The 22,637-nt window shown below is 42.1% G+C and overlaps 1 long non-coding RNA gene across 3 annotated transcripts; it reads left to right on the top strand.

Annotated features, from left to right (window-relative positions):
• Window positions 1-1,272: 1,272 nt before the first annotated feature.
• Window positions 1,273-16,918, top strand: LOC125111724 (uncharacterized). 3 transcript variants are annotated; one of them, XR_007130924.1, is made up of 4 exons: window positions 1,273-1,411; window positions 5,241-5,655; window positions 8,587-8,804; window positions 16,889-16,918. It is a non-coding gene; the product is annotated as an uncharacterized LOC125111724 (long non-coding RNA). The 3 variants fall into 3 exon arrangements; XR_007130923.1 differs by lacking the exon at window positions 16,889-16,918 and having other exon boundaries at window positions 8,587-9,297; XR_007130922.1 differs by lacking the exons at window positions 8,587-8,804; window positions 16,889-16,918 and having other exon boundaries at window positions 5,241-5,913.
• Window positions 16,919-22,637: the final 5,719 nt, after the last annotated feature.

The raw sequence follows: 22,637 nt of genomic DNA, 5'->3' as shown, positions 1-22,637 counted from the left end.
AGTATCTTATCTCGATATGTATTGTCTTTTCACCTCTTCATCAAACCTGCATTTTAAGACCAATTGTTCATCCATTTCCTTAACGGAAGGTGCTTTTAGCGTCTTTAATGGAAGCTTCCTTTCTCTACAGAACAGTCACTCACATTGTCTTAAAGTTTAATCCTCTTGGTTTGTCTTTTTTTGGTCTGTCTTTTGCCCTTTTAGGGCCACACCCGCAGGCATATGGAGGGTCCCAGGCTAGGGGTGGAATCAGAGCTGCAGCTGCCGGCCTACGCCAGAGCCACAGCCACGCCGGATAACCGCCTCGTTGTTAATGTCCATGGCATAAGTCTACTTGAAGTGACTTTAGTATATTAGATGAGTGGGGCTATGACAGCATTTTGTTCCCCATGTAAAAGCCATCGTTTTCTGCACCATTTTCCCTGAGTCTCCAACACCAGCTCGGTCGTACTCAGGTTTCCAAGTCTGTGTAAGTCTGTCGCTGAGTCTCCTCTTCTGTCCCGTAGGTCTGTTCACCTCTGCACCAAAGAAACGTGCCTTACACATACGTTTGTAATAAGTCTTGATATAGGGTCAGGCAAAGGCCTCCACCTTCTCCTCTTCAACCATGCGTTGTTGGCTGTTGGCAATATGCAAAGTTTAAAGCCAGCTTCATGCAGAAAACAACCTGTTGGAAATTTGCATGCATTTGTGTTGAACAGAAGGATCAATCCAAAGAGAAATAACATCTTCCTTGTATTGTCTTCCTAGTCAAGTACCTTATTTTCTTTGTTTAAATCTTCTCAATGTGTGCATCTTCTACTGTATTTATTTCTAGATATTTTATATTTTTGTTTCTATTGTGGATATAACTTAACTTATGATGTTAGTTTGTTTACATTTTTTTTCAATGCAGTTGGATGTATTTCTACCACCCTATTTTGTGCCTTTTATATATTGCTTTTCTTTTTCTTTCCTTCTTTTCTTGTCTTTGTTCAGATTTATTGACTTTTTCTCTCTCTTTTTTTTTTCTTCTTAGGGTTTGCACCTGCGGCATATGGAGGTCCCCAGGTGAGGGGTTTAATCGGAGCTGCAGCTACTGGCCTCTGCCACAACCACAGCTACCTACACCACACCTCGCCACAACGCTGGATCCTTAACCCACTGAACAAGGCCAAGGATCAAACTAGTATCCTCATGGATACTAGTCAGGTTCTTAATCCGCTGAGCCACAACAGGAACTCTTGAATGAATTTTTAAATTTCTTATTCCTTTTCTTTCCCCTCCAGTGCTTCCTGAACGTACATACCGCATCCGCGGGGGACTGGACCCAGCATCTGTGGAGACCCCACAGTCCGGAGAGATGCTCAGGCCCAGAAACGGCCCTCTGAGCCTGTAGGTCCCGCATCCAAGGAGCCAGCCAACCACTGGTGTGAGTTAAGCTTGAGATCTGCATTTGTTTGAATCTGTGGGTGTGGAAGCACAAGCCGAGAGGGCTGTTTATTGGGAAAAAAAAATCCACATACCAAGGGACCCACACAATTCAAATCCCTTTTGTTTTGTGCTAGTGATGATTTCGGATGTTTTAAAAAGTACAATGAACAAAGTGTGTAGTTCAGCAATATATCTGCTTTCCTCGTAAACAACGCAGAGCTCTAAGAGGAATATGCTTTTGGTTTTGGTTTCAGTATTATAGATTAATGGACCTAATTTCCCTTGGGAACCATGAATATACACTAACCTCACAAAACGAATGGGCCCATTTATTCGTTTATTTATTTAAAGTGCAGAATGACTTTTTCAGGTCTGGTAGATGTGACCCAAAATCAAATTTGAAGCTAACCCTGTCAAGTGATAATCAGAGACAGAAGTAGGACAAAAATCATCTGTAGCCATTTTACTAATATCAGTATTGTCAGTATTTGTTTAATTTGTTTCTTAACATTCTAAAATGTTCCTCTTAGACTCTAACAAGTTGCCTTCCTACAAAACTTTTTTTTCTTTCTTTTTTTTTTTTTTTGGCTGCACCTGTAGCATATGGAAGTTCCCAGACCACAGACTGAATTTGAGCGGCAGCTGCAACCTACACCACAGCTGCCACAATGCCAAGTCTCCTTAACCCACTTTGCCAGGCCAGGGATCAAACCTGCTCTGCTACAGGGACGAACGCTAGATTCTTAACCCTCTGAGCCACAGGGGAACATCCCTACAAAACACTTTTAGAAAGTATTTTCTTTCTGGCCTTTAAAAAATAAAATTCTTTAAAATATTTTCCATCGATGCATTTTACAGTTAACACATTTTAAATTATTGACATTTTCAATTGATTTTTCTCCTTAGAACTTACTTTTAATTAAGGAAAAATTCTCTATAGGTGCTAAGATACTTGGTAGGTCAGAGTAAATCCTGCTAAATGGAGAATATTTTAATAATTTTGTGTTAAAATGGGTAAATATGTGTCTAAATATTTCCATAGGCATCACCATTTTGCCTTTATTTATTAGTACCTCCCTTTGGCAAACATTTATAAGACAAAGCTCATGACATAAACTGTCTTTCTTTCATGATTCTTTTGAATTGAGGTGGCACAAGTTGAGACTTCTATGGTATTCTGCTATAGAACACGAATTTATCCAAAATAAATAAGTTACATGGAAATATTGTTTCTATACATCTAGATAGTCCAGGATGCAATTATAGATATTCACAACTAAGTCTAGCCTATTTCTTGAGCTCTCATCACTGACTTTGTTCACTTCTTTCTTCGCTTTCAACTTTGAGCTGGAAGCAGTAACTAGATAGGTCCTTAGGTGTTTCAGTTTCATTTCCAAGAATTCCTTTTGTTTAAATCTAGAAATACTGAAGATTTTTAGCCTTTTCACTTGTCAAATATTTTGATTACAGCTCTCCAACTGATTTCGAAGAAAATATACTCTAAATGTATGGAACTTGCTTACAAACGGGTTGACATCCTTGTAAGGACCCCCTTATAAGAACCCCCTAGGTTGATTTACAGTCATTCTTAAACCTTAAAACATTTCCAAAATTTGAACGGTGGTGGGTAGCAAAAACAAAATGCCCCATCTTGCACAAGGATCTGTTTTCCTCTTGTATTTAAATCAACCGTGTCACAAAAATTTTGTATTTCAGTTCTAGTGAATATTTTAATTGCCGATGTAGGAATCTTGACAACCAGTGCGTCTTTTAACTGGTAGGATATGGTAGACTGTTAAGGTTGTGTTTGTTTGTACTCCACAACCACATCTACCGATCCAATCTACACATGGAAAAAGCTAATGTTTTACTTTTAGTATGCATACAAGAAATCCTGTAATTGAAAATGAAATAAATATACCATGGGTCCTTTGATCCAAATGAAAATTCACATTTCATGAGTGATATAAATGCATCTAACAGACACAGAAAGCAAAGGGGGGGGTGAGGATAAAGTAGGAGTTTGGTACTAACTCATACACAACACAGAACATAGCGGGCCGCCAAGGACCTACCGTACTGCACAGGGCACTCTCTTCGGTTCTCTAGTGACCTATAGGGAAAAGAATCGGAAAAAGAATATTTACATACTGAATAAATGTGCCATACACCCAAAGCCAACACAACATTGTAGATCAACTATACTTCAATTAAAAAGTACATTTAAAAATTTTAAAAATGCATTTGCACATAATTTTTTTTTTTGGGGGGGGGTCTTTTTGCCTTTCTCTTCAGCTGCTCCTGCGGCATATGGAGGTTCCCAGGCTAATCAGAGCTGTAGCCACTGGCCTACGCCAGAGCCACAGCAATGCAGGATCTGAGCCGCATCTGCAACCTACGCCACAGCTCACGGCAACACCGGATCCTTAACCCACTGAGGAAGACCAGGGATCGAACCTGCAACCTCATGGTTCCTAGTCAGATTTGTTAACCACTGTGCCACGACGGGAACTCCCGACACATAATTTTTTTATCTTCTTGGAATAATCCCTAACTTCCGAAGTAGCTGTTTGTGCTTCCCTGGATTTTGTCCTCCAGGTGTCTCATGGCCTCTTGTGACCCTGCAGCTCACATGGTAACTGGCAAATGTTGGCAAACATTTTGCTGAATGCACAGTCCTCATTAAGTTTAGTACGAAATGCAGATTACTTCATTTTTCATTAAACAGTTACTTTCTTTTTAAAAATTATTTTTTTGGCCCAAATTTATTGCAGAATTTAAAAGAGCAGTTCATAAATGGATGACATTTGCAGAATAACATACTTGTAACATAATTCAAATGATTAGTGGTTGCTGGGGGGTTACAGATGGGGGGATGGGCGTGGCTTTCCAGGGATAGCTGGGGACATCCTTGCGGCGGTGAATAGTCACGGGGTAGTTATGCGAAGCTACACATGTGATACAATTATGTAGAGCGATACACATATACGCACACGAAGCTCAGGGAAAAGATAAGGTCATCCCCAATTGACTTATATGCGCAGGTAACCTCACTGTGCTCACCCCTTGTGTTACACACTCAGGATGGGGGCAGAAGGCAAAGTGAAAAATATGCATCTATGAATCCCCTCCTGGCTTATTATAATACAACTACTTTTTTTTTTTTTTTGGCCTTTTAGGGCTGCCTCTGTGGCATATGGAAGTTCCCAGGCTAGGGGTCCAATCAGAGCTGCAGCCACTGGTCTACACCACAGCCACAGCAATGTAGGATCAGAGACTCATCTGTGACTTACAACACAGCTCACTGCAAGGCTGGATCCTTAACCCACTGAGCAAGGCCAGGGATCGAGCCTGCTTCCTCATGGATACTAGTCAGATTCGTTACCGCTGAGCCAGGACAAGAACTCCTTTAAATCAACTATTAATAGTGAAATTGCTTTGGGAGTTTCTCTGGTGGCACAGCAGAAACGAGTCCGACTAGTATCCATGAGGATGCAGGTTGGATCCCTATCCTCACTCAGTGGGTTAAGGATCTAGAGTTGCAGTGAGCTGTGGTGTAGGTCACAGAGCCGGCTTGGATCTGGTGTTGCTGTGGCTCTGGTGTAGGCCAGCAGCTGCTGCTCAGATTCGAACCCCATCAGGGAACCTCCATATGCTGAGGCTGCGGCCCTAAAAAGCAAACACCGAGCAAACAAACCAAAAATAGGGACATTGTTTTCATAAGAAGTGAAAGCTCTAAACCTGTTTTCTGAAGGGGAGGCAGGAACAGCAGTCCTTAACGGGGACAGTCTCGGGCAAACCACAGCCATCACGTTTCTGTTTTGCAGACAAGAAGCGTGCGCTGGAGGAAATGGACGTTACCCAAGCATCCTGACTTGGAGGTTGACCTAGTCATCGGATGGGTCTTCGGCTTCCCTCATTAAGCAGATAGGGAGTGTGTTCCTCCCGAGGGAACGAGTGTGTCACTGGATTTCAAGAGCACGAGAGTCGGCCACTAGTCAACATCTTTTTTTGCCACTCGCCGCATAGGGAGCTCCCGGGCCAGGGATCAAATTCAAGTTGCAGTTGATACCCAAGCCGCAGGGGCGGCTACACCGATCCTTAACCCACTGTGCCAGGCCAGGGACTGAACCTGCATCCCAGCGCTTCCAAGATGCCACCGATCGGCTGTGCCAAAGCAGGAACACTCGTCAACACCTTGCCCTTTGAAATGTGTGGAGGCTCCTTTTATGGACTTGGAAGGTGCTTTCAGAATGTCGTCTATGTGCTTGCGAAGAAGTCTTGCTCCCTGTTTCTTTGATGTAAAGTGCTGTGCAAATCCCGTAGAGAATACCCACTGTATTTGCGTAGGACTTGGATATCCCGCCTTACTTTTTCACTGATTAATCTATCAGTTTTTGAGGGTAGTCTGTTAAGTTACCCAGTTTGTTAAAATGAGAGGATCCGATTAAAGGGCAAAAGCAGACGACGTTTTCAAAATAAACCCAACAGAAAGCGGTAGACTGATGAATTCAATAGCGGAATCCTTGAAACTAAAAAAGAAACAATTCAGAAAAAGGAAAGGAAAGGAAAATAGCAAGACACATGAAAGAAAAATATACAGGATACGAGGAAGATAAAGATCCTTTTAGAGGAAATTAAAAATGACAATTAAAAATGTGCTTTTATACAGAGGCATTTACTAATACATTTAGAAATTTAGTAGGAAGAAACCTCCTAAGAAAGCCTGTCACTGGCTTTGACGGGACAAGGAGCAGCAATCCCGTTTGACGCAACAGGGAAGGACGAAGCAGGAAATTTTATCAAAGAATTTCCACCCCAGACTTGGCTATGGATGTATGATAGTGCAGGCAATTTTTTTCAAACTGTAAAATAATTTTTATTCCAATATCATATAATCTGTTTTAGAACAAAGAAACAGCTGGAGACTCTGTTCACAGCATGAAGCCAGGACAGCTAGGACAATAAAATATTTTTAAAAAGCACAAAGAAGCATGTATAAAATGATATCACATTCCCAGGCAAGTGCAAAAGTTTAAGCTGCTATTAAGTTGTTTACTAGAATAAACACCAAATGCAGTGTTTTCTTCACAGAAATATCAGAATGGCTTAATGTCAGGAAATTCTCTAATATGATATAATAAATATATCACTCAGTCGGATGCGTGTAAGAAGTAAAGCTAAAATAGAAGTTAAAAATCATATACAGTATTGCTTTAATATCTAATCTTTTTAAATGTTGGCACATTACGAATAGAAGGATGTTTTCAACATGACATATATAAATAATGGCGGCAGCCAATATAATATTTGAGTGATCCATTAGAAATGACCTCATTAACAAAGTAAAAAGGATTAATGTACTTATTATTTAACATCAGAATAGAATTTGTAACCAGTAAAGCAACAAATAAAACAGAAATAATGGATTCAAATATCCGAGAGTAGAAAAATATTTGTGGATGGTATAACATATATCAAGAAAATATGGCAGTTGCCATCACGACTCAGTGGCAACAAACCCAAGTAGGATCCGTGAGGACATGAGTTCGATCCCTGGCCCCATTCAGTGGGTTAAGGATCTGGCATTGCCGTGAGCTGAAGTGTAGGTGGCAGACGCATCTTGGATCCTGCGTTGCTGTGGCTGTGGTGCAGGCTGGCAGCTACAGCTCCAACTCGACCCCTAACTTGGAAACTTCCACGTGCCATGGGTATGGCCCTAAAAAAAAAAAAAAAAAAAAAAGACAAAAAATTTAAGAAATGTGAGAATACTGAGTGTAGAAACTATTACAATCAGAGAGTTTGGTAACTGGCAGACCCAAAAAACTCTCTTTAATTTGTACTAGTAATAAATAACTGGAAAGACATTTGTACAAGATTCCATAGACAGGGACACCCTCAGACAAAAATATAAACTGTGCGATAATAATTACAGGAGGACAGAACAAGGAGAATGCTTAGGTAAACGGACACACCTGCTTAGGGCAGGACCGGGTGGCAGAGGGAGGATGTCTTCCCCACCCTCTGGTTTCTGTCTCTGGAGAGGCTGGGTGTCTCTTCCTTTGCCCCCCAGCCCCCCCCCCCCACACACACACACACAGGGAATTACGGTCTGGCCTCTGGAAGCTTTGACCTCAAGGCTGACCTCCGATCACCAAGAGGCTTTCTGCCTCGACCACCTCATCTTCAGAGTTCGAGGAAGAGGGACTCATGGCCTGAGCCGCATTCTCTCCCCTAGCTATTACTTCAGTGTAGTGATCGTGCCCTTCCCGTTAATAAAGGGGCATTCGTTTCCCAGGTAAGGAAGATGCATGATGATTTCATAGGTTCAAAAAATGACGACTGCCCTCCCAAACCTGTACCTGCACATTTTTTCTCTTGAGTTCTTCTCTCTTTAAGAGGCACAATGAGGGTAAAAACCTATAGGAAAACAGCCTATGTCTGATGTCCCAAGGGGCAAAAAGAATCTGTGGCTTCTTTTCTACCCTCGAGCATATTCGTTTCCTCTTTCTTTCTTTGCTGTACTTTGGTAGGTTGCTGAATCTACCAATGTATTCACTTATTAACTATTTAACTGATGCTTATATTAACCTACTATGTGCCAAGGACTACGCTGGGCATGGGAGTAAAGTGAGGAGTGTTTATATAAATCTGTGCACATGTAGGTAGGCAGACACGCACATGTATGTATAAATCGACATGTACGAATGCACACTCACGTACATCCTAACTATGAAAACACATATACGAAGGAAAAAATCTGCAAGGGAATATATAAAATGAAGATTTCTCAGAGGTGATATCACAGGAAAATTTTAAGATTTTCTTTCAAAGGCTTATAAAGAACATGGGTTATAATTTTTCAGCTAGGAAAAATATCCTGAAGAACTTTTTTAAAATGAAGAGATTTGAAAAATTACTGAATCATGTTGGCTGTTGCTAAGCGGGAGACACTGTGCCCCACACTGGCAAATGGAGATTTCTGCTTAAAACCTCTGCCAGGTGGTGATTCAGCACTACTGCCAGCTAGTGGTGGGTTACTATAATTGCAGGCTTAGCTCTTTCTTAGGTAGCCATCTTTCGGGTAAATTTGCTTCAAAAATGTTTCCATTCTTTGACATATTGTGTTGAGGAACACCTGTGCCTGAAATGGCCATCTTCATTCTTTAACAGAAGAGTGCTGTGTGTGGGACTGATGAGCAGCCTGGCCTCTGAAATATCCAGTCATCCATGTGCAATGAGGCTTCCCTAGAAGGATGCATTAAATAGCGTTTGGAGACAGGGAAGCATATTCGAAAATGGTCAGAACAATCCTGGCAAGACACAGCCCAGGCCTGAACCAAGAGTGTTCCCCCGGGAGAACAGAAGACAGAGAGGACCGAATGCGACAGGTGGGTGCCAGATTGTGTCGAGTGACTGCACGTGGGCCTCAGTGAGACAGCACAGACAGTGGTGCTCAGGCTTCTGATTAGGCAGGTCAAGGAAGTTCACAGAGGCTAAGGTGGGAAAGAGTGTTGGATAACAGAATACTCAGCCAGCAATCATAAATGTAACACGGTCCCAGCAGATTATTTATACATATGCAAGTTACTCAGTGAATAGAGCCTTGCTCAGATTAACCCGATAATGTTTTTATGAAATATAGTTAAATTACAATGTTATGCTATTTTCAAATGTACAGCATATTGATTCATATATATATTCCTTTTCAGATTCTCTTCCATTAGGGGCTATGAAATATTGACTATACCTCCCTGTGCTATACAAAGGTCCTTGCTGTTTATCTATTTTATACATAGCAGTGTGTGTCTGTTGGTTCCCATTCTCCTAACTCATCCCTCTGCCCCTCCTTCCCCTTTGGTTACCATACGTTTGTTCTCTATGTCTGTGAGTCTGTTTCTGTTTTGTAAATAAGTTCATTTGTACCATTTATTTTTATTTTTAAAAATTGTTATTTATTTATTTATTTTTTGCTTTTTTAGAGCCTCACCCGCAGCATATGGAGGTTCCCAGGCTAGAGGTCAAATCAGAGTGACAGCTGCTGGCCTACACCACAGCCACAGCCATGCGGGATCCAAGCCACATCTACAGCCTACACCACAGCTCATGGCAACGCCGGATCTTTAACCCACTGAGTGAGGTCAGGGATCAAACACACATCCTCACGGATCCTAGTCTGGTTGATTAACTGCTGAGCCACGAAGAGAACTCCTGTATCATTTTCTTTTAGATTCTATACATAAGTGATTAGCATAGTCCAATAATCTTTATTTTAGTTACCTAAGCAAAGTCATTTGCTTCCTTCTCTCTTGGGTCCTTTATTGCTGGGATTCAAGTAATGATCTCTCAGCTTTTTAGTACAAATTACCTTTGCAACCAGGTGATCCCAGCATAATTGGCTTTTTCCCACAGTCACTTTATTAGTCCTACTTTACAGTAGAAAGTTTTTTCCCAGAGACGACTTCTGACTCTTAAGCCTTCCAAACAAACAACCAACTAAGAACTACTCCGATTGCTTGCACACAGGAAAGAAGAGAATTTTTGCAATTTACTCAATAGCACAGACTGGGATGAGCGAAGGGGCAACACTGAACGAAGAAGCTAAGAAAAGGTGAAAGTAAACAGGAACTTTGTCAAGACGAAGAGGTGTCTTTTTCACATGTTCACATTCCTGGGATTGGGAATGCATTTTATGATCTAGATGTGATGAATATATATATTTTGAGCACATACTGCCTTCTAAACCAGAAAGTTTAACGTGTAGGAAATGCGTCTCTGGTGTTTGCTCACCTTGGATGCTTACAGATGTGATCACACCTGTGGTGGGTTTAAAGTCAGTGACATTCTGGAAAGAAGAAAACAGAGTCCCTTTCCCTCCCGGCAAAGCCCATCTCGACTGTGAGCATGAAAGACTGGATGTCGAACAGAAGAGAAGAATTCGAGCACTTGAGTAATGCAGGAGGGCCGCTCTGTTTTTGATCGTTTGCGAAATTCAGCCACAAGGCAAAGCCATGTCTGGAGCCAATGGAAGATTTATATTTTCATTTAAGGATGAGACTCGCTTCCTTTAAACCCCAAAATACTGCTGAAGATCTAGAAAAAAGAGGAACATTTTAACCGAAAAGGGCCTGGGTTGCTTTTCTCGTTTAACAAAACAATTTCTGTGGGACTCTAACATGAGCTCTATTTTTTATCAGAGTCTAGTTGATTTACCACCTTGTGTCAGTTTCTCCTGTGCAGCCTAGTGACCCCGTCACACATACGTACACATTCTTGTTCTCCTACCCTCCTCCATCATGTTCTACCCCAGGAGACTGGACAGAGTTCCCTGTGCTGTACAGCAGGACCTCATTGCTTCTCCATTCTAAGTGTCACAGTTTGCATCTACCAACCCCACACTCCCCATCCACCTACTCTTTCCCCCTCCCCCTGGCAGCCACAAGTCTGCTCTCCATGTCCGTGTGATCTGTGTCTGTTTTGTGCATAGGATCATTTGCGCCATATTTTTGATTCCACACATAAGTGATATCCTATGGTGTTTGTCTTCCTCTGACTTATTTCACTTCGTGTGAGAATCTCTAGTTGCATCCATGTTGCCACAAACGGTACTATTTAGTTATTGTATGGCTGAGATGTATTCCATTGTGTATATGCACCACATCTTCTTAATCCATTCGATGTCCATTCGATGGACATTTAGGTTGTTCGTGTCTTGGCCATTGTGAATAGTGCTGCAGTGAACATGGGGCGCCAAAGTTCTCTTTAAGTCCAACGGCAGATTAAAGTGCAGTTCTAGGTCCTGGCTGGAGATGATGTTGGATGAGAGGAGATGAGACAGCAGTGGAGGCGGTTGTGTGTGTTGTGTCCTCACTTTCTTCTTTGTTATGAATGAACCGAAGAAGTTTTCAACACTTAGCCTTCACCAAAAGGAATTCCTGTTTGACTCACGTGCGTGCTGTCATGGGCGTGCTGTCCCATGTGCGCCACTCGCACGCCGAGCTGGGCTGTGATGGAGGCTCTAAAGTGTTTGGAAAGTGACCCCAGGACACTAGCCATGTTCACGGCAGCCTCACTCATTAGAGGGGCAGGAGTACAATGGGCTGTGTACCAAGATGCATAGTCTCCTGGACCTGAATTGAAATGAGATTTTTCAGATAAGCCCAAGATGGGAAGGCTAAGTTGATTTTGACGCTGTAACTCTAGCATTTCCTCCGCACTTGCCCTTCCTGCCCGGGAGCTCACGTACTTACATACGTGGATTCTTCCTCCGCTCTTCCCATTTTTAAAACGAGAAAGTCAGGAAGTGTTACGATCGATGATAGAATGAACAAAAACGGGCAAGTGACTTTAGTGGAAAATAGGAAATTAATTCTAAGAAGTGCCGGCTTGAAACCCAAACCCTGATGCCCTCCACCAGATCATGACACAAAGAGTTCCTCCGCCTTAAGAGCCACTCAGCTGTGTTAGGTGTTCTGAGAGAACCTTCCCCAACGGGAAACCTTAGTTCCAAACAAAATGTTTGGTACTTACCATCCACTTCAGACACAAAAGAGAATCCCTGCTCCACCCACCCAGTTACTAACGAACCAGACCTGCCTCCTCCAAGGACCTCAGGGACGGAGGGCCTCCTGGCCAAGGTCTGGTTTGCTCTAGAGCTGTCGAGGCACTTCTGGGAGAGTGTGCCTGTAAATATAGAAAGGGAAATGGTGCATGGAAAGAGCTCTGGATTTGGGGTGAAAGCCTCTATCGGGAGTCTTGTTTCTACCATGGAGGGACTATCCTTGGGCTCTCACTCACCTTCTGGGTGTGGCCAGGGTACCGCTATTAGCCATACAGCTCAAAAGATAATTAACAGAATCAAAATAAGACCATGGTAGAAATAAGACCCTGGGCATTATTTTATGGGTGACATTATCTTTACTAGGAAATGTAAGTTAATTTATTTAGCTTATTCTAATTGTTAAGGCATTAGTATTCTATAAGTGTAAAATCAGGATATTTTCCGGTACTTTCCCCTCTCCTGCTTGCTGTCAAATTTTCCAATAAGGTGAACCAGAGCTCACCTGTCCTGTGAACTAACCACAGTTGACTTATACGTCATCTAATCTCATTAACGTTAACATGTATGCAAATTAGGCATTAGACCGAATCACATTAAATTGTCAATTGGGGAGATAAAACAAGGTCCGGTATTGGCTTTGATTTATGTTGCAACCTAATCTTACCATGCTCGTCATATAGATGAACAGATGGTGCTTAGAGAGAGAAAAAGAAGAGCCCAGAGTGAACTGGGCAGAGCAGGAATTCGATCCCAGGTTGGTCTTGCGTCCAAAGCCACCGCCCCTCCATTGAGAGGGATCGAGTCAGCCCCTCGAGGTTTGTGCTATTGCCTGGATGTAGTTTCCTTGGCCTGGAACTGATTCAGCCTGAGTCTGAGGCTCTCATTTCCCCATTCATCTTGGGCTTCGTTTTCCTCTTGTCAGGAATTCCCCATACTTTCCGCCACCAGCCATGGCCACTCCTCTCTCATGCTTCTTCTAGGAACCGAGCTTACAGAGCAGCCTTTGCTGTGGTCAGTTTTCCACAAGCCTCACCGCCTTCTGATGACCGGGCACCAGCTTGTATTTTTGTCCTGGATTTCTTATTCTTTCCATCTTGTGCAAATTCTTTGAAAATTCCATCCTGAGCTGGATCCCTGAGCGTTTCTGAGCATCACCCAGGGCTCCCTGAGCACACTTTCTTTTGAGCGTCTTGGACCACAGAATGCAGCCTTTTTAAAAATTCGTCTTTTCATGCTGAGGACACTGTGCCTGGAAATCTGTTTGAGAGAGAAACTCTGTGTTTGAAAGTTCATCACCTCCGAGGCCCAAACCACCGTTTTTTATCGTGGTTTTCAACTTTTTTCTTTTAGAAATATTCACTTTTTTTTCTTTTTTTCTTTTTTTTAAGACGGCACCTGTAGCATATGGGCATTTCCCCGCCAGGGATCCAACCCACTGCAGTCAGGTTCTTAACTCGCTGCACCACAGGGGGAACTCCACAACTGTGTCTTGATGTGGCTCATCAACTCCAATACACCACCATATGCATCGTTTTTATAACAACATATATTTTCGAGTGATTATTATCTGCCAGGCCCTGTGCTAAGTGTTTTCATGTTAATTCTCACACTAAGACTCTGGGTTAGGTATTGTCACTAACTCATTTAAGAGATGAAGACAAGGGGGCCGCGATAGACTGGGTGAAGGTGATGGGGACCCCTGGGAAGGATGGGTGCTGGGACTCTTGTCCAGGCGGTCGGACTTCAGACACGGAGCTCTCAGCCAGGACGCGCGATTGCTTCCCAAGTGTTGGATCCTGAGTGTTGTCTTTAATTATCTAATTTTTAAAAATAAAACCAAGGAATATCAGTATTTTTATTGTTATTAAAATATTAATTTTATTTTTATTCATTCCATTTTTGTTTTGTCAACTGCGCCCTCAGCCCATGGAGTTTCCCAGGCTAGGGGTCGAATGGGAGCTGCAGCCGCTGGCCTAGGCCACAGCTACAGCCTCGCGGGGTCTGAGCCACATACGCGACCACAGTTCATGGCAACACCGGATCCTTAATCCACTGAGCAAGGCCAGGGATCAAACCTGTGTTCTCATGGATACTAGTTGGGTTCATTACCACTGAACTGTGATGGGAACTCCTATTCATTTATTTTTAAATTCCTTTTAAATTTTTTAATTAAAATACAGTTTACAACGCTGTGTTAGTTTCAGGTGTGAGAGCAAAAAAGCAGTTCAGTTATACATATGATGCGTGTGGGTATATGTTCTTTTTAAGATTTTTTTCCCTTACAGGTTTTTTATAAGATACTGCAGTAGGTCCTTGCTGGTTATCTATTTTATTTACAGTACTGTGTGTCTTTTAACCCTCTAAATTGTTTTTTTTTATGTGTTTATTATAGTTGATTTACAATGTTGTGCCAATTTCTGCTGTTCAGCAAAGTGACCCAGTCATGTGTGTGTGTACACATGTATATACCTTTTCTTATATTATCTTCCAGCGCGGTCTATCCCAAGAGACTGGATATAGTTCCCCGTGCCCCTGTGCTAAAGAGTAGGACCTCATTGCTTATCCGTTCTAGATATAATAGTTTACACCTAGTAATCTCCAAATCCCTGTCCATCTCACTCCCCCACACCCTGTGAATCTGTTTCGGTTTTATAGATATTTTTGTTTGTGCTGTAGTTTAGATTCCACTTATAAGTGATCTCATACGGTATTTGTCTTTCTCTGGATGACTTTCACTTAGTATGAGAATCTCTAGTTGCATCCTTATTGCTGCAAATGGCATTATTTTGTTCTTTTCATGGCTGAGTAGTCTTCCATTGCGTATATGTACCACATCCTCTTAATCCATTCATCTGTTGATGGACGTTTAGGTTGTTTCCTAATCCCCTAAATTCTTAGTGCCAAGTCTTTGTATCTAAATACATACACCTGTGATTCAATATCCAGATTAAACCAGTGTTTTAATCCAATAAATTATCCACTTATTTATGTTTTCTGTCAAGTAAAAACAAATCTCTTGACAACGAGATACAGATTTTCATTTTGAAGCGATGCTTGGGGCCCTGAGGAAACAGTTCCTCTCTAACCTTACATGTCATACTGCATGAGCTCAAGTGACAAGAACTCAGCCCCTTGTTAGAACTACCTCTACTGTACCCCATGGGTTTATGAACAGACAGAAGAGACCCCTCATGCCTGGGAGCACGACCCTGAGCTCCTGGGTACTGTGGACCCCGACAACCGAGGGCTGATGGTGCATGTGTGTGTACGTGGTGAGGAGCACGTGCTCGCCGTGAGGAATAGAAACACACATACACCATGAGGAAATTCTTAGTTTATCAAAACTACATTTGGAAAATCTTGCCTTTTAGCCTTGTGGAACTTTGCCTCTTGTCTAGAGTTTTGTTTTTGGTTTTTTTTTTTTTTTTTTAATGCTGCCTAAACGAATGGGGGATGATGTATGTTCATCAATTATTTTTCTAAATTATTAACAATTCCTTGAAGTACATAAAAAATAATGCTGGAAACGTATTTCTGGCAGACAGTGTGATGCAGTGGGAAGGAAGGATGTGACAGGCAGAGACTGAAGGTATGGGCTTACATTCTGGCTCAATTCCCTCTGATAACATGAAGTGAACTGCAGTTAGCTCTCAGTGCATATCAGTGCTCCTTCAGTTATGTAAACTTGGGAGTGTCAACTAAGCTTCCTGAATCCCAGTTTGTCTGTACATTTATTTGTTCATACATTCATTTATTCATCTTTTAAGTTCCTACTAAGTTTTAGGCGGAGGTTTAGTGCCTAAGGAAGACTGCTCTTGTGTTTCTTCTCGTAAGAAATGACAATAATATGACTTCCTTGAGTTCCATCATATTTGTCATGTGCAAACATCTTAAAAAGTTTCAAGCGTGAAACAACATTAGTTATGACGCTTTTTGGAAACTGTAATCTAAAAATATTTAGCAACTATCATTACTCTTTGGTTCAGAATTTTTTTGTCACCCCAGATGGGAACTTGTTCCCATTGAGAAGTCACTCCATATTCCCTGCTGTGTGGATAGGCCACAATTTGTTCACCTACTTGCCAGTTGATGGACATTTGGGTAATTTCTACTTTTTAGTTATCATAAAGAGTGCTGCTATGAATATTCATGTGTAAGTTTCTCTCTGCCCACATGTTTTAAATTCTTTTGAGGACGTTATTAGGAAGGAAATTGCTGGGTGACAGGATAATTCCATGTTTAAGTTATTGAAGGATAACCAAACTGTTTTCCACAGCAATCATGGCATTGTACATTCCCACGAGCGGTATATAAATGGTCCACTTTTTCCATATTCTCACTGACACTTGTTACTGTCCACTTTTTAAGTTATGCCATCCCAGGGAGTACGGAGGGCTATATCTCGCTGTGACTCAGAACTCACTTTCCCTGATGACTCATGAGGTGGAGCTTTTTTCCACATGCTGGTTGGTCATTTGCTGTCGTCTTTGGAGAAATGTCTATTCAAATCCTCTGTGCATTTTAAAATGTGTGTGTTTGCGTTTTTTGTTGTGAAGTCGTAAGCGTTCTTAAGTAATTTAGGTGATGGATCCTCCTCAGACTTATGGTGTAAATATTTTCTTCCATTCTGCAAATTGCCTTTTCCCTCTCTTGACAATACCCTTTGACACACAGAATGTTTACCTTTGATGAAATCCAATGTACCTGTCTGTCCTTTTTTGTTTGTACTTTTGGTGTCATATCTAAGAAATCTGCCAAATCTATGGTCATAAATATTTACTCTTATGTTTTCTTCAAATAGTTGTAATATTTTAGTCCTTATATTTAGGTTGTTGATACATTTTGAGTTAATATTTGTATATTTTATGAGGTAATGGTTCAATTTCTTTTTCTTTTTCTTTTTTTGTCTTTTAGGGCTGTCTTTTAGGGCAGCATAGGGAGGTTCCCAGGCTAAGGGTTGAATTGGAGCTACAGCTGCCAGCCTACACCACAGCCACACCAGTGCTAGAACTGAGCTGACCTACACCACAGCTGACAGCAATGCCAGATCCTTAACCTACTGAGCAAGGCCAGGGATCGAACCTGCATCCTCATGGGTGCTAGTCAGATTCATTTCCACGGCACCACAACGAGAACTCCCGGTTTCATTCTTTGGCATATTGGATATCCAGTTGTACCAATACTATGTGTGGAAGACACTTCCTTATTGGTTGAATGGTTTTGGCACTCTCATCAAAAGTCAAGTAGCCATAGATACATGGGTTTGTTTCTGGACTCTCAGTTCTGTCCCATTGATCTATATGTCTATGCTTATGCCAATGGACATTGGCGATTTGTAGTAAGCTTTGCAAATGAGAAGTGTCGGTGTTCCAAATTTGTTTTTCTTTTCCTGTCAAGATTGTTTTGGCATTCAAGGTCACTTGAAATTTGGAATTTAGAGTTGACTTTTCCATTTCTGTAAAAGAGAACATTATGATTTTGATAAGGTTTGTGTTGAATCTGTAGATCATTTTGGGGTGTATTGCCATCTTAATATTAAATTCTCCAATCCATTAACACAGTATGCTTTTTCATTTACGTGTATCTCCTTAATTTCTTTTAGCAATGTTTTATATTTCTCCCTGTCCATGTGTTGCCATTCCTTGAGTAAATTTATTCTTAAGAGCTTTATTCTTTTGGCTGTTACTATAAATGGAATTGTTTTTCTAATTTCATTTTTGCACTGTTCCTTGTTAGCGCATAGAATTGCAACTGGTTCTTACATGTTGATATTGTTTCCTGCAAACTTGCTGGCTTCATTTATTGATTCCAATACTTTTTGGGAGGCTTCTTTAGGATATTCTATGTATAAAAGCATAGCATCTGCAAATAAAGATAGTTTTACTTCATCCTTTATAGCGTGGGTATGTTTTGTCACCTTTCCTTACATACTTGCTCTGGCTAGAGCTTCCAGTACCATGAGGAAAAGGAGCAGTGAAAGTGGAGAAACCCTTGCCCTATTCCTGCTCTTTAAAAAAGTGTTCGGTCTTTTCCTGTTAAAATGGTAGCTGTGGGCTTTTCACCCCTTTGTTATGGGGTGAACTGTGTCCATCCCAAATCCACATTCAATAAGCTAGAACAACCCTGAGTGGGACTACATTTGGAGATAGGGACTTTAAGGAGAGATAACCTGGTTTAAATGACGCCATTAAGGTAAGGTCCTAATTCGGTAGCCCTCGTGTTCTTATAAAAAGAGGAAGAGATACCAGAACTCTCTCTCCAGCTCTCCCCAGGAGTAGACGGAGGACATGGTGGATGAGGATGCAATAAGAAGGCCCCTGTTTACAAGCTCGAAAGAGAGGCCTCACCAGAAACCAACTCTGATGATAACTTTATCGAGGGCTTCTAACCTCAAGAATTGTGAAAAATAAGGTTTTTTTTTTGTCTTTTCTAGGGCTGCTCCCATGGCATATGGAGGCTCCCAGGGTAGGGGTCCCATCGGAGCTGTAGCCGCCAGCCTACACCACAGCCACAGCAACGCCAGTTCTGAGCCACATCTGCGACCTACACGACAGCTCATGGCAACGCTGGATCCTTAACCCACTGAGCGAGGCCAGGGATCAAACCCACAACCTCATGGTTCTTAGATTCGTTAACCACTGAGCCATGATAGGAACTCCAAGTTTCTATTTTTTAAGTCCCCTGGTTCATGATCTCTTGTTATGATAGCCCTAGCAGACAAATGCATCATTTATTCTTAGATTTGTTTGTTTGTTTTGCTTTTGAGGGCCGCACCTGTGGCATATGGAGGTTCCCAAGCTAAGGGCTGAATTGGAGCTGTAGCCGCCGGCCTATACCACAGCCACAGCAATGCAAGATCTGAACTGTGTCTGCAAACTACACCACAGCTCATGACAGCTACAGATCCTTAACACATTGAGCAAGGCCAGGTATCAAACCTGCAACCTCATGGTTCCTAGTTGGATTCATTTCCACTGTGCCACGACAGGAACTCCTATTCTTAGTTTTCTGAGTGCTTTTTTAAATCAGGAAGGGGATAGATTTTTGTCAAATGCTTTTTCTGCAACAATTTAGATGATCATATGGGCTTTTCCTTTATTTTATTGATATGTTTTCTTACATTAATTGTTTTTCAGATATTAAACCAAGCTTGCATTCCTGGGATAATCCTACTTGGTGTGTATACACATGATCTATAATTCATTCAATATGTGGCTAGATTTTGTTTGCTAGTATTTTGCTAGTATTTTGTTTTCGTATCTATATTTGTAAAAGACATTGGTCTGTCTTCTTTGCCTGATGACAACAGGGATTTTAGACCTCACAGATGGCAAGGAGCAGGGGCAGATTAGAAGTGTTCTAAGGCTCCTAACCAACCAGGGAAAATTCTTCAAGTAGCAAAACAGAGCATGATGAGCAGAGAAGGGCATAATGCATTTTATGTCTATCTTTGACACTTACCTTAAGGCTTTCTTAATCTATGTTACCCCATCTATATAATCCATTATATCCCATTTAATTTTTGAATTTGCTAAAGGGAGAGAAACTAGGCTTTGTATCTGCACAGGACGTGGTATCAAAAGGGTATAATTTGCTTTTGAATGGACTTTTCCCAACCCCTCTGTTTCTCTATACTTGAAGAATTATCTATGAAAAGCCTATTAAAAACAGTATGAGCCCGTCTCATTATATTTGGCTAAAGGAATGTTAGAATTCCTTTTCTAATCACTATATTAACTAAAATTAGTGACTCAGAAGCAACATTCTAGTATTGCCACCATTTTTTGAGGTTGTAACCACATGGGGTTATTCACTTAATTTCTCCCTGACAAATTGAGTGTGTGTGTGTGTATGTATATATGTGTATATATATATATGCACATATGTATTATGTATAATTGTATATACATATGTATCTCTGTGTATATATATGATTGAGTGTAATTCTACTTTTGAACATCTAGTGAGAACTATAGAGGTGGTTCACACAGGTGATTTTGATGGCTTAAGTCTATAGTTGAAATTGTTGCAAAGGGTTAAGAAGGGAAATAGTACATGGAAATCAATTTCTCATCTTAGTCTGTTTCACATTTTCATAGTAGTTTTGACATAGGTTGGAAGCCTGAAATCTTAACTTTGGCTATTTAGCATTCTTCGTTTAAACAGTAAATGAAGGCTCATTGCTTGCACTTCAGCACAGAACTAGCAGTGTACCTTTACCACTGCGCCCACTGAGGGAGGGGCCCCAAGCTCCAGGCAGCTGCACCCTCCCCACTTTCCACCAGGGTGCCTCCCCACAGACTAATCTCCTTTCCATTTCCTGCTGAGCTTGGTGATTGCCTAGTCCCTGCCAGGGTTACCCCACTTCCTCTGTTTGGAGGTGCCCTTTCTTAATTCTTCTTCATGACGTTTGTTAAACTTTTCTTTTTTCTTTTTTTGTCTTTTTGCTATTTCTTGGGCCGCTCCCGCGGCATATGGAAGTTCCCAGGCTAGGGGTCCAATCGGAGCTGTAGCCACCGGCCTACGCCAGAGCCACAGCAACACGGGATCCGAGCCGCGTCTGCAGCCTACACCACAGCTCACGGCAATGCCGGATCGTTAACCCACTGAGCAAGGGCAGGGACTGAACCTGCAACCTCATGGTTCCTAGTCGGATTTGTTAACCACTGCGCCACCATGGGAACTCCCTGTTAAACTTTTCTATGTGAAATTGTCACAAATGCACTTCCTTCACTCTGGTGGCTCTTTGAGCTCCTCTGTCTTAAAATTAGGTGACTTCTATGGAAAGAACGCTACCTTTAGCCATGTAAGGAGTTACAGGGCTGGGTCTAAGTAGTGTTTAACATGTCAGCCAGGACAAGCAAGCAGGGGTTGGAGCCACCCCAGGACTGAGGATGCTATCTGCAGTAGAGGAAGCTGGGCAAGGGAGTCCAAGAGGGGCATGTCTCAGCCAGGGCTCAAGAAAAAGTGTCAGCTTTAAGACTGGGATTGGGACAGGTAGGAGGCGATAGGATTTCAGTGCTAAATGGGGTGTAGATTTTCAGCATATTTGGTATACAATGCCACACAGGATGAAAGTACCTGGAAAATGGTTTCAAAAGACTAGATCCTAGCCACCTCGTGAGAAGATCAAAGGCCGGGTGTCAGACTCCAAAAGCATGAATTCTGCCATGAACAAGGGGCTTAGAGGACCGGATGGACTGAGAAGGAACTCAAAGTCACTGTCCACAAACTGGAGTCTGCCTAGGGCATGGCCAGCCAGCAGCTAGGGACCCAACAGGAGCCTCCCACTCAGCCTCCCAGGAGAATGATGGTCTTAAATGCTACCTGCACGAGTGGGGAGAGGGACATGGTTGCGGAACTTTTAAGTACTGAGTGTCTCAGCCAAACTTGATTCAGGACCTAAGGATGGGCTAGAGACTAGACATTTGGGAATAGGTGACTATTCAATTAAATTTTTTTAAAGCTGTGGAACAGATATGGGGTGATGATGTGACAGCATCATGTCAGGAAAGAAGGCCCATTGTCCAGGTCAAGGGCAAAGACCTCAGCTTTTTCAGATTGGAGAGGATCCGTTTTGTCAGTGCATCTTGAAGTGACCACATTCTCAGAAATGAATTCATGACATGCACAAGTCAATGGAAACTCACAGGATGCCAACTACAGTTATTTTGTTCACTTGCAACATGAAGTACAGTTGGCACTGAAACAGCATGGGTTTGAACAGCATGGGTCTGAACAGCATGGGTCTACTTACATGCAAGTATTTCTCAATAAACATTACAGTACCACACGATATGTGGTTGGTTGAATTCACAGATGCAGAACCGTGGGTACAGAGGGTCAACTGTATTCCTTTCTAGCGATATCCGTGGATGCAGCCATGGTACCACTTCCACATCTATAGCGGACAGGAAGTAATTAAGGGCCCAGGATAATGGACAACATCTGAGGATGCTGGGAAACTCCCGGGATGGTTCCTGGGACTCTTCAGGTCTCTCGAATGCTAGTATCTGCCCAGTTCTTTTTATATGGGCACTTTTGGCAAAAGCATTAACTCACGTCTTCCCCCCTCCCCTCTTTTCTAAACCTTCTGCCTTATACCTGTACCTTCTCCTCGGCTGTGTTACTGGCCCTGATTGGACTACTGTCCTTTCATTTGATTTCTGCATGGTCTTGTTCTCCCTTTAATTTAAGAGATACCCCATCTCCTAAAGACTACTGCACAGTGGTCAGGTCCAATAGGTGAGAACTCTGATCACTTACATTTAGAAGCTCAGCTTAAGTCTGAAGACAGGACATTTTAACTCCTCTGCATTGACCAAGCTGGCAAAATAAGCTGGCGATATGGCAGACCCTGCATCCTTTCAAGGCTGTTTATCCTCAGTGACGTTGAGGAGTGGTTGATGGAGAGATGGACAAAGAGCTCATGACCTCAAACTTAATGAGACAGGCAACCTCTGCGGATCTTTTGGTATTTCACGTACTCTCACTTTCTCTCTGCATTTTGTTATCACATCAGCACACTAATTCCTCGGAGAAACTTTGCTTGTTATGCCTCACAGGGCTTCTACTCCAGATTCCACAGCCTCTCCCTGACCTGGGAACTGGCCACCACCTGGCTTGGGTGCTGACCCGAAAGGATTCAGGGACAAACCACAGG

The sequence above is a fragment of the Phacochoerus africanus genome, chromosome 11 (genome assembly GCF_016906955.1).
Source record: "Phacochoerus africanus isolate WHEZ1 chromosome 11, ROS_Pafr_v1, whole genome shotgun sequence".
Lineage (NCBI taxonomy): Eukaryota > Metazoa > Chordata > Mammalia > Artiodactyla > Suidae > Phacochoerus > Phacochoerus africanus.
The sequence above is the reverse complement of the archived record's forward strand: the minus strand, read 5'-3'. Positions and strand labels throughout refer to the sequence as shown.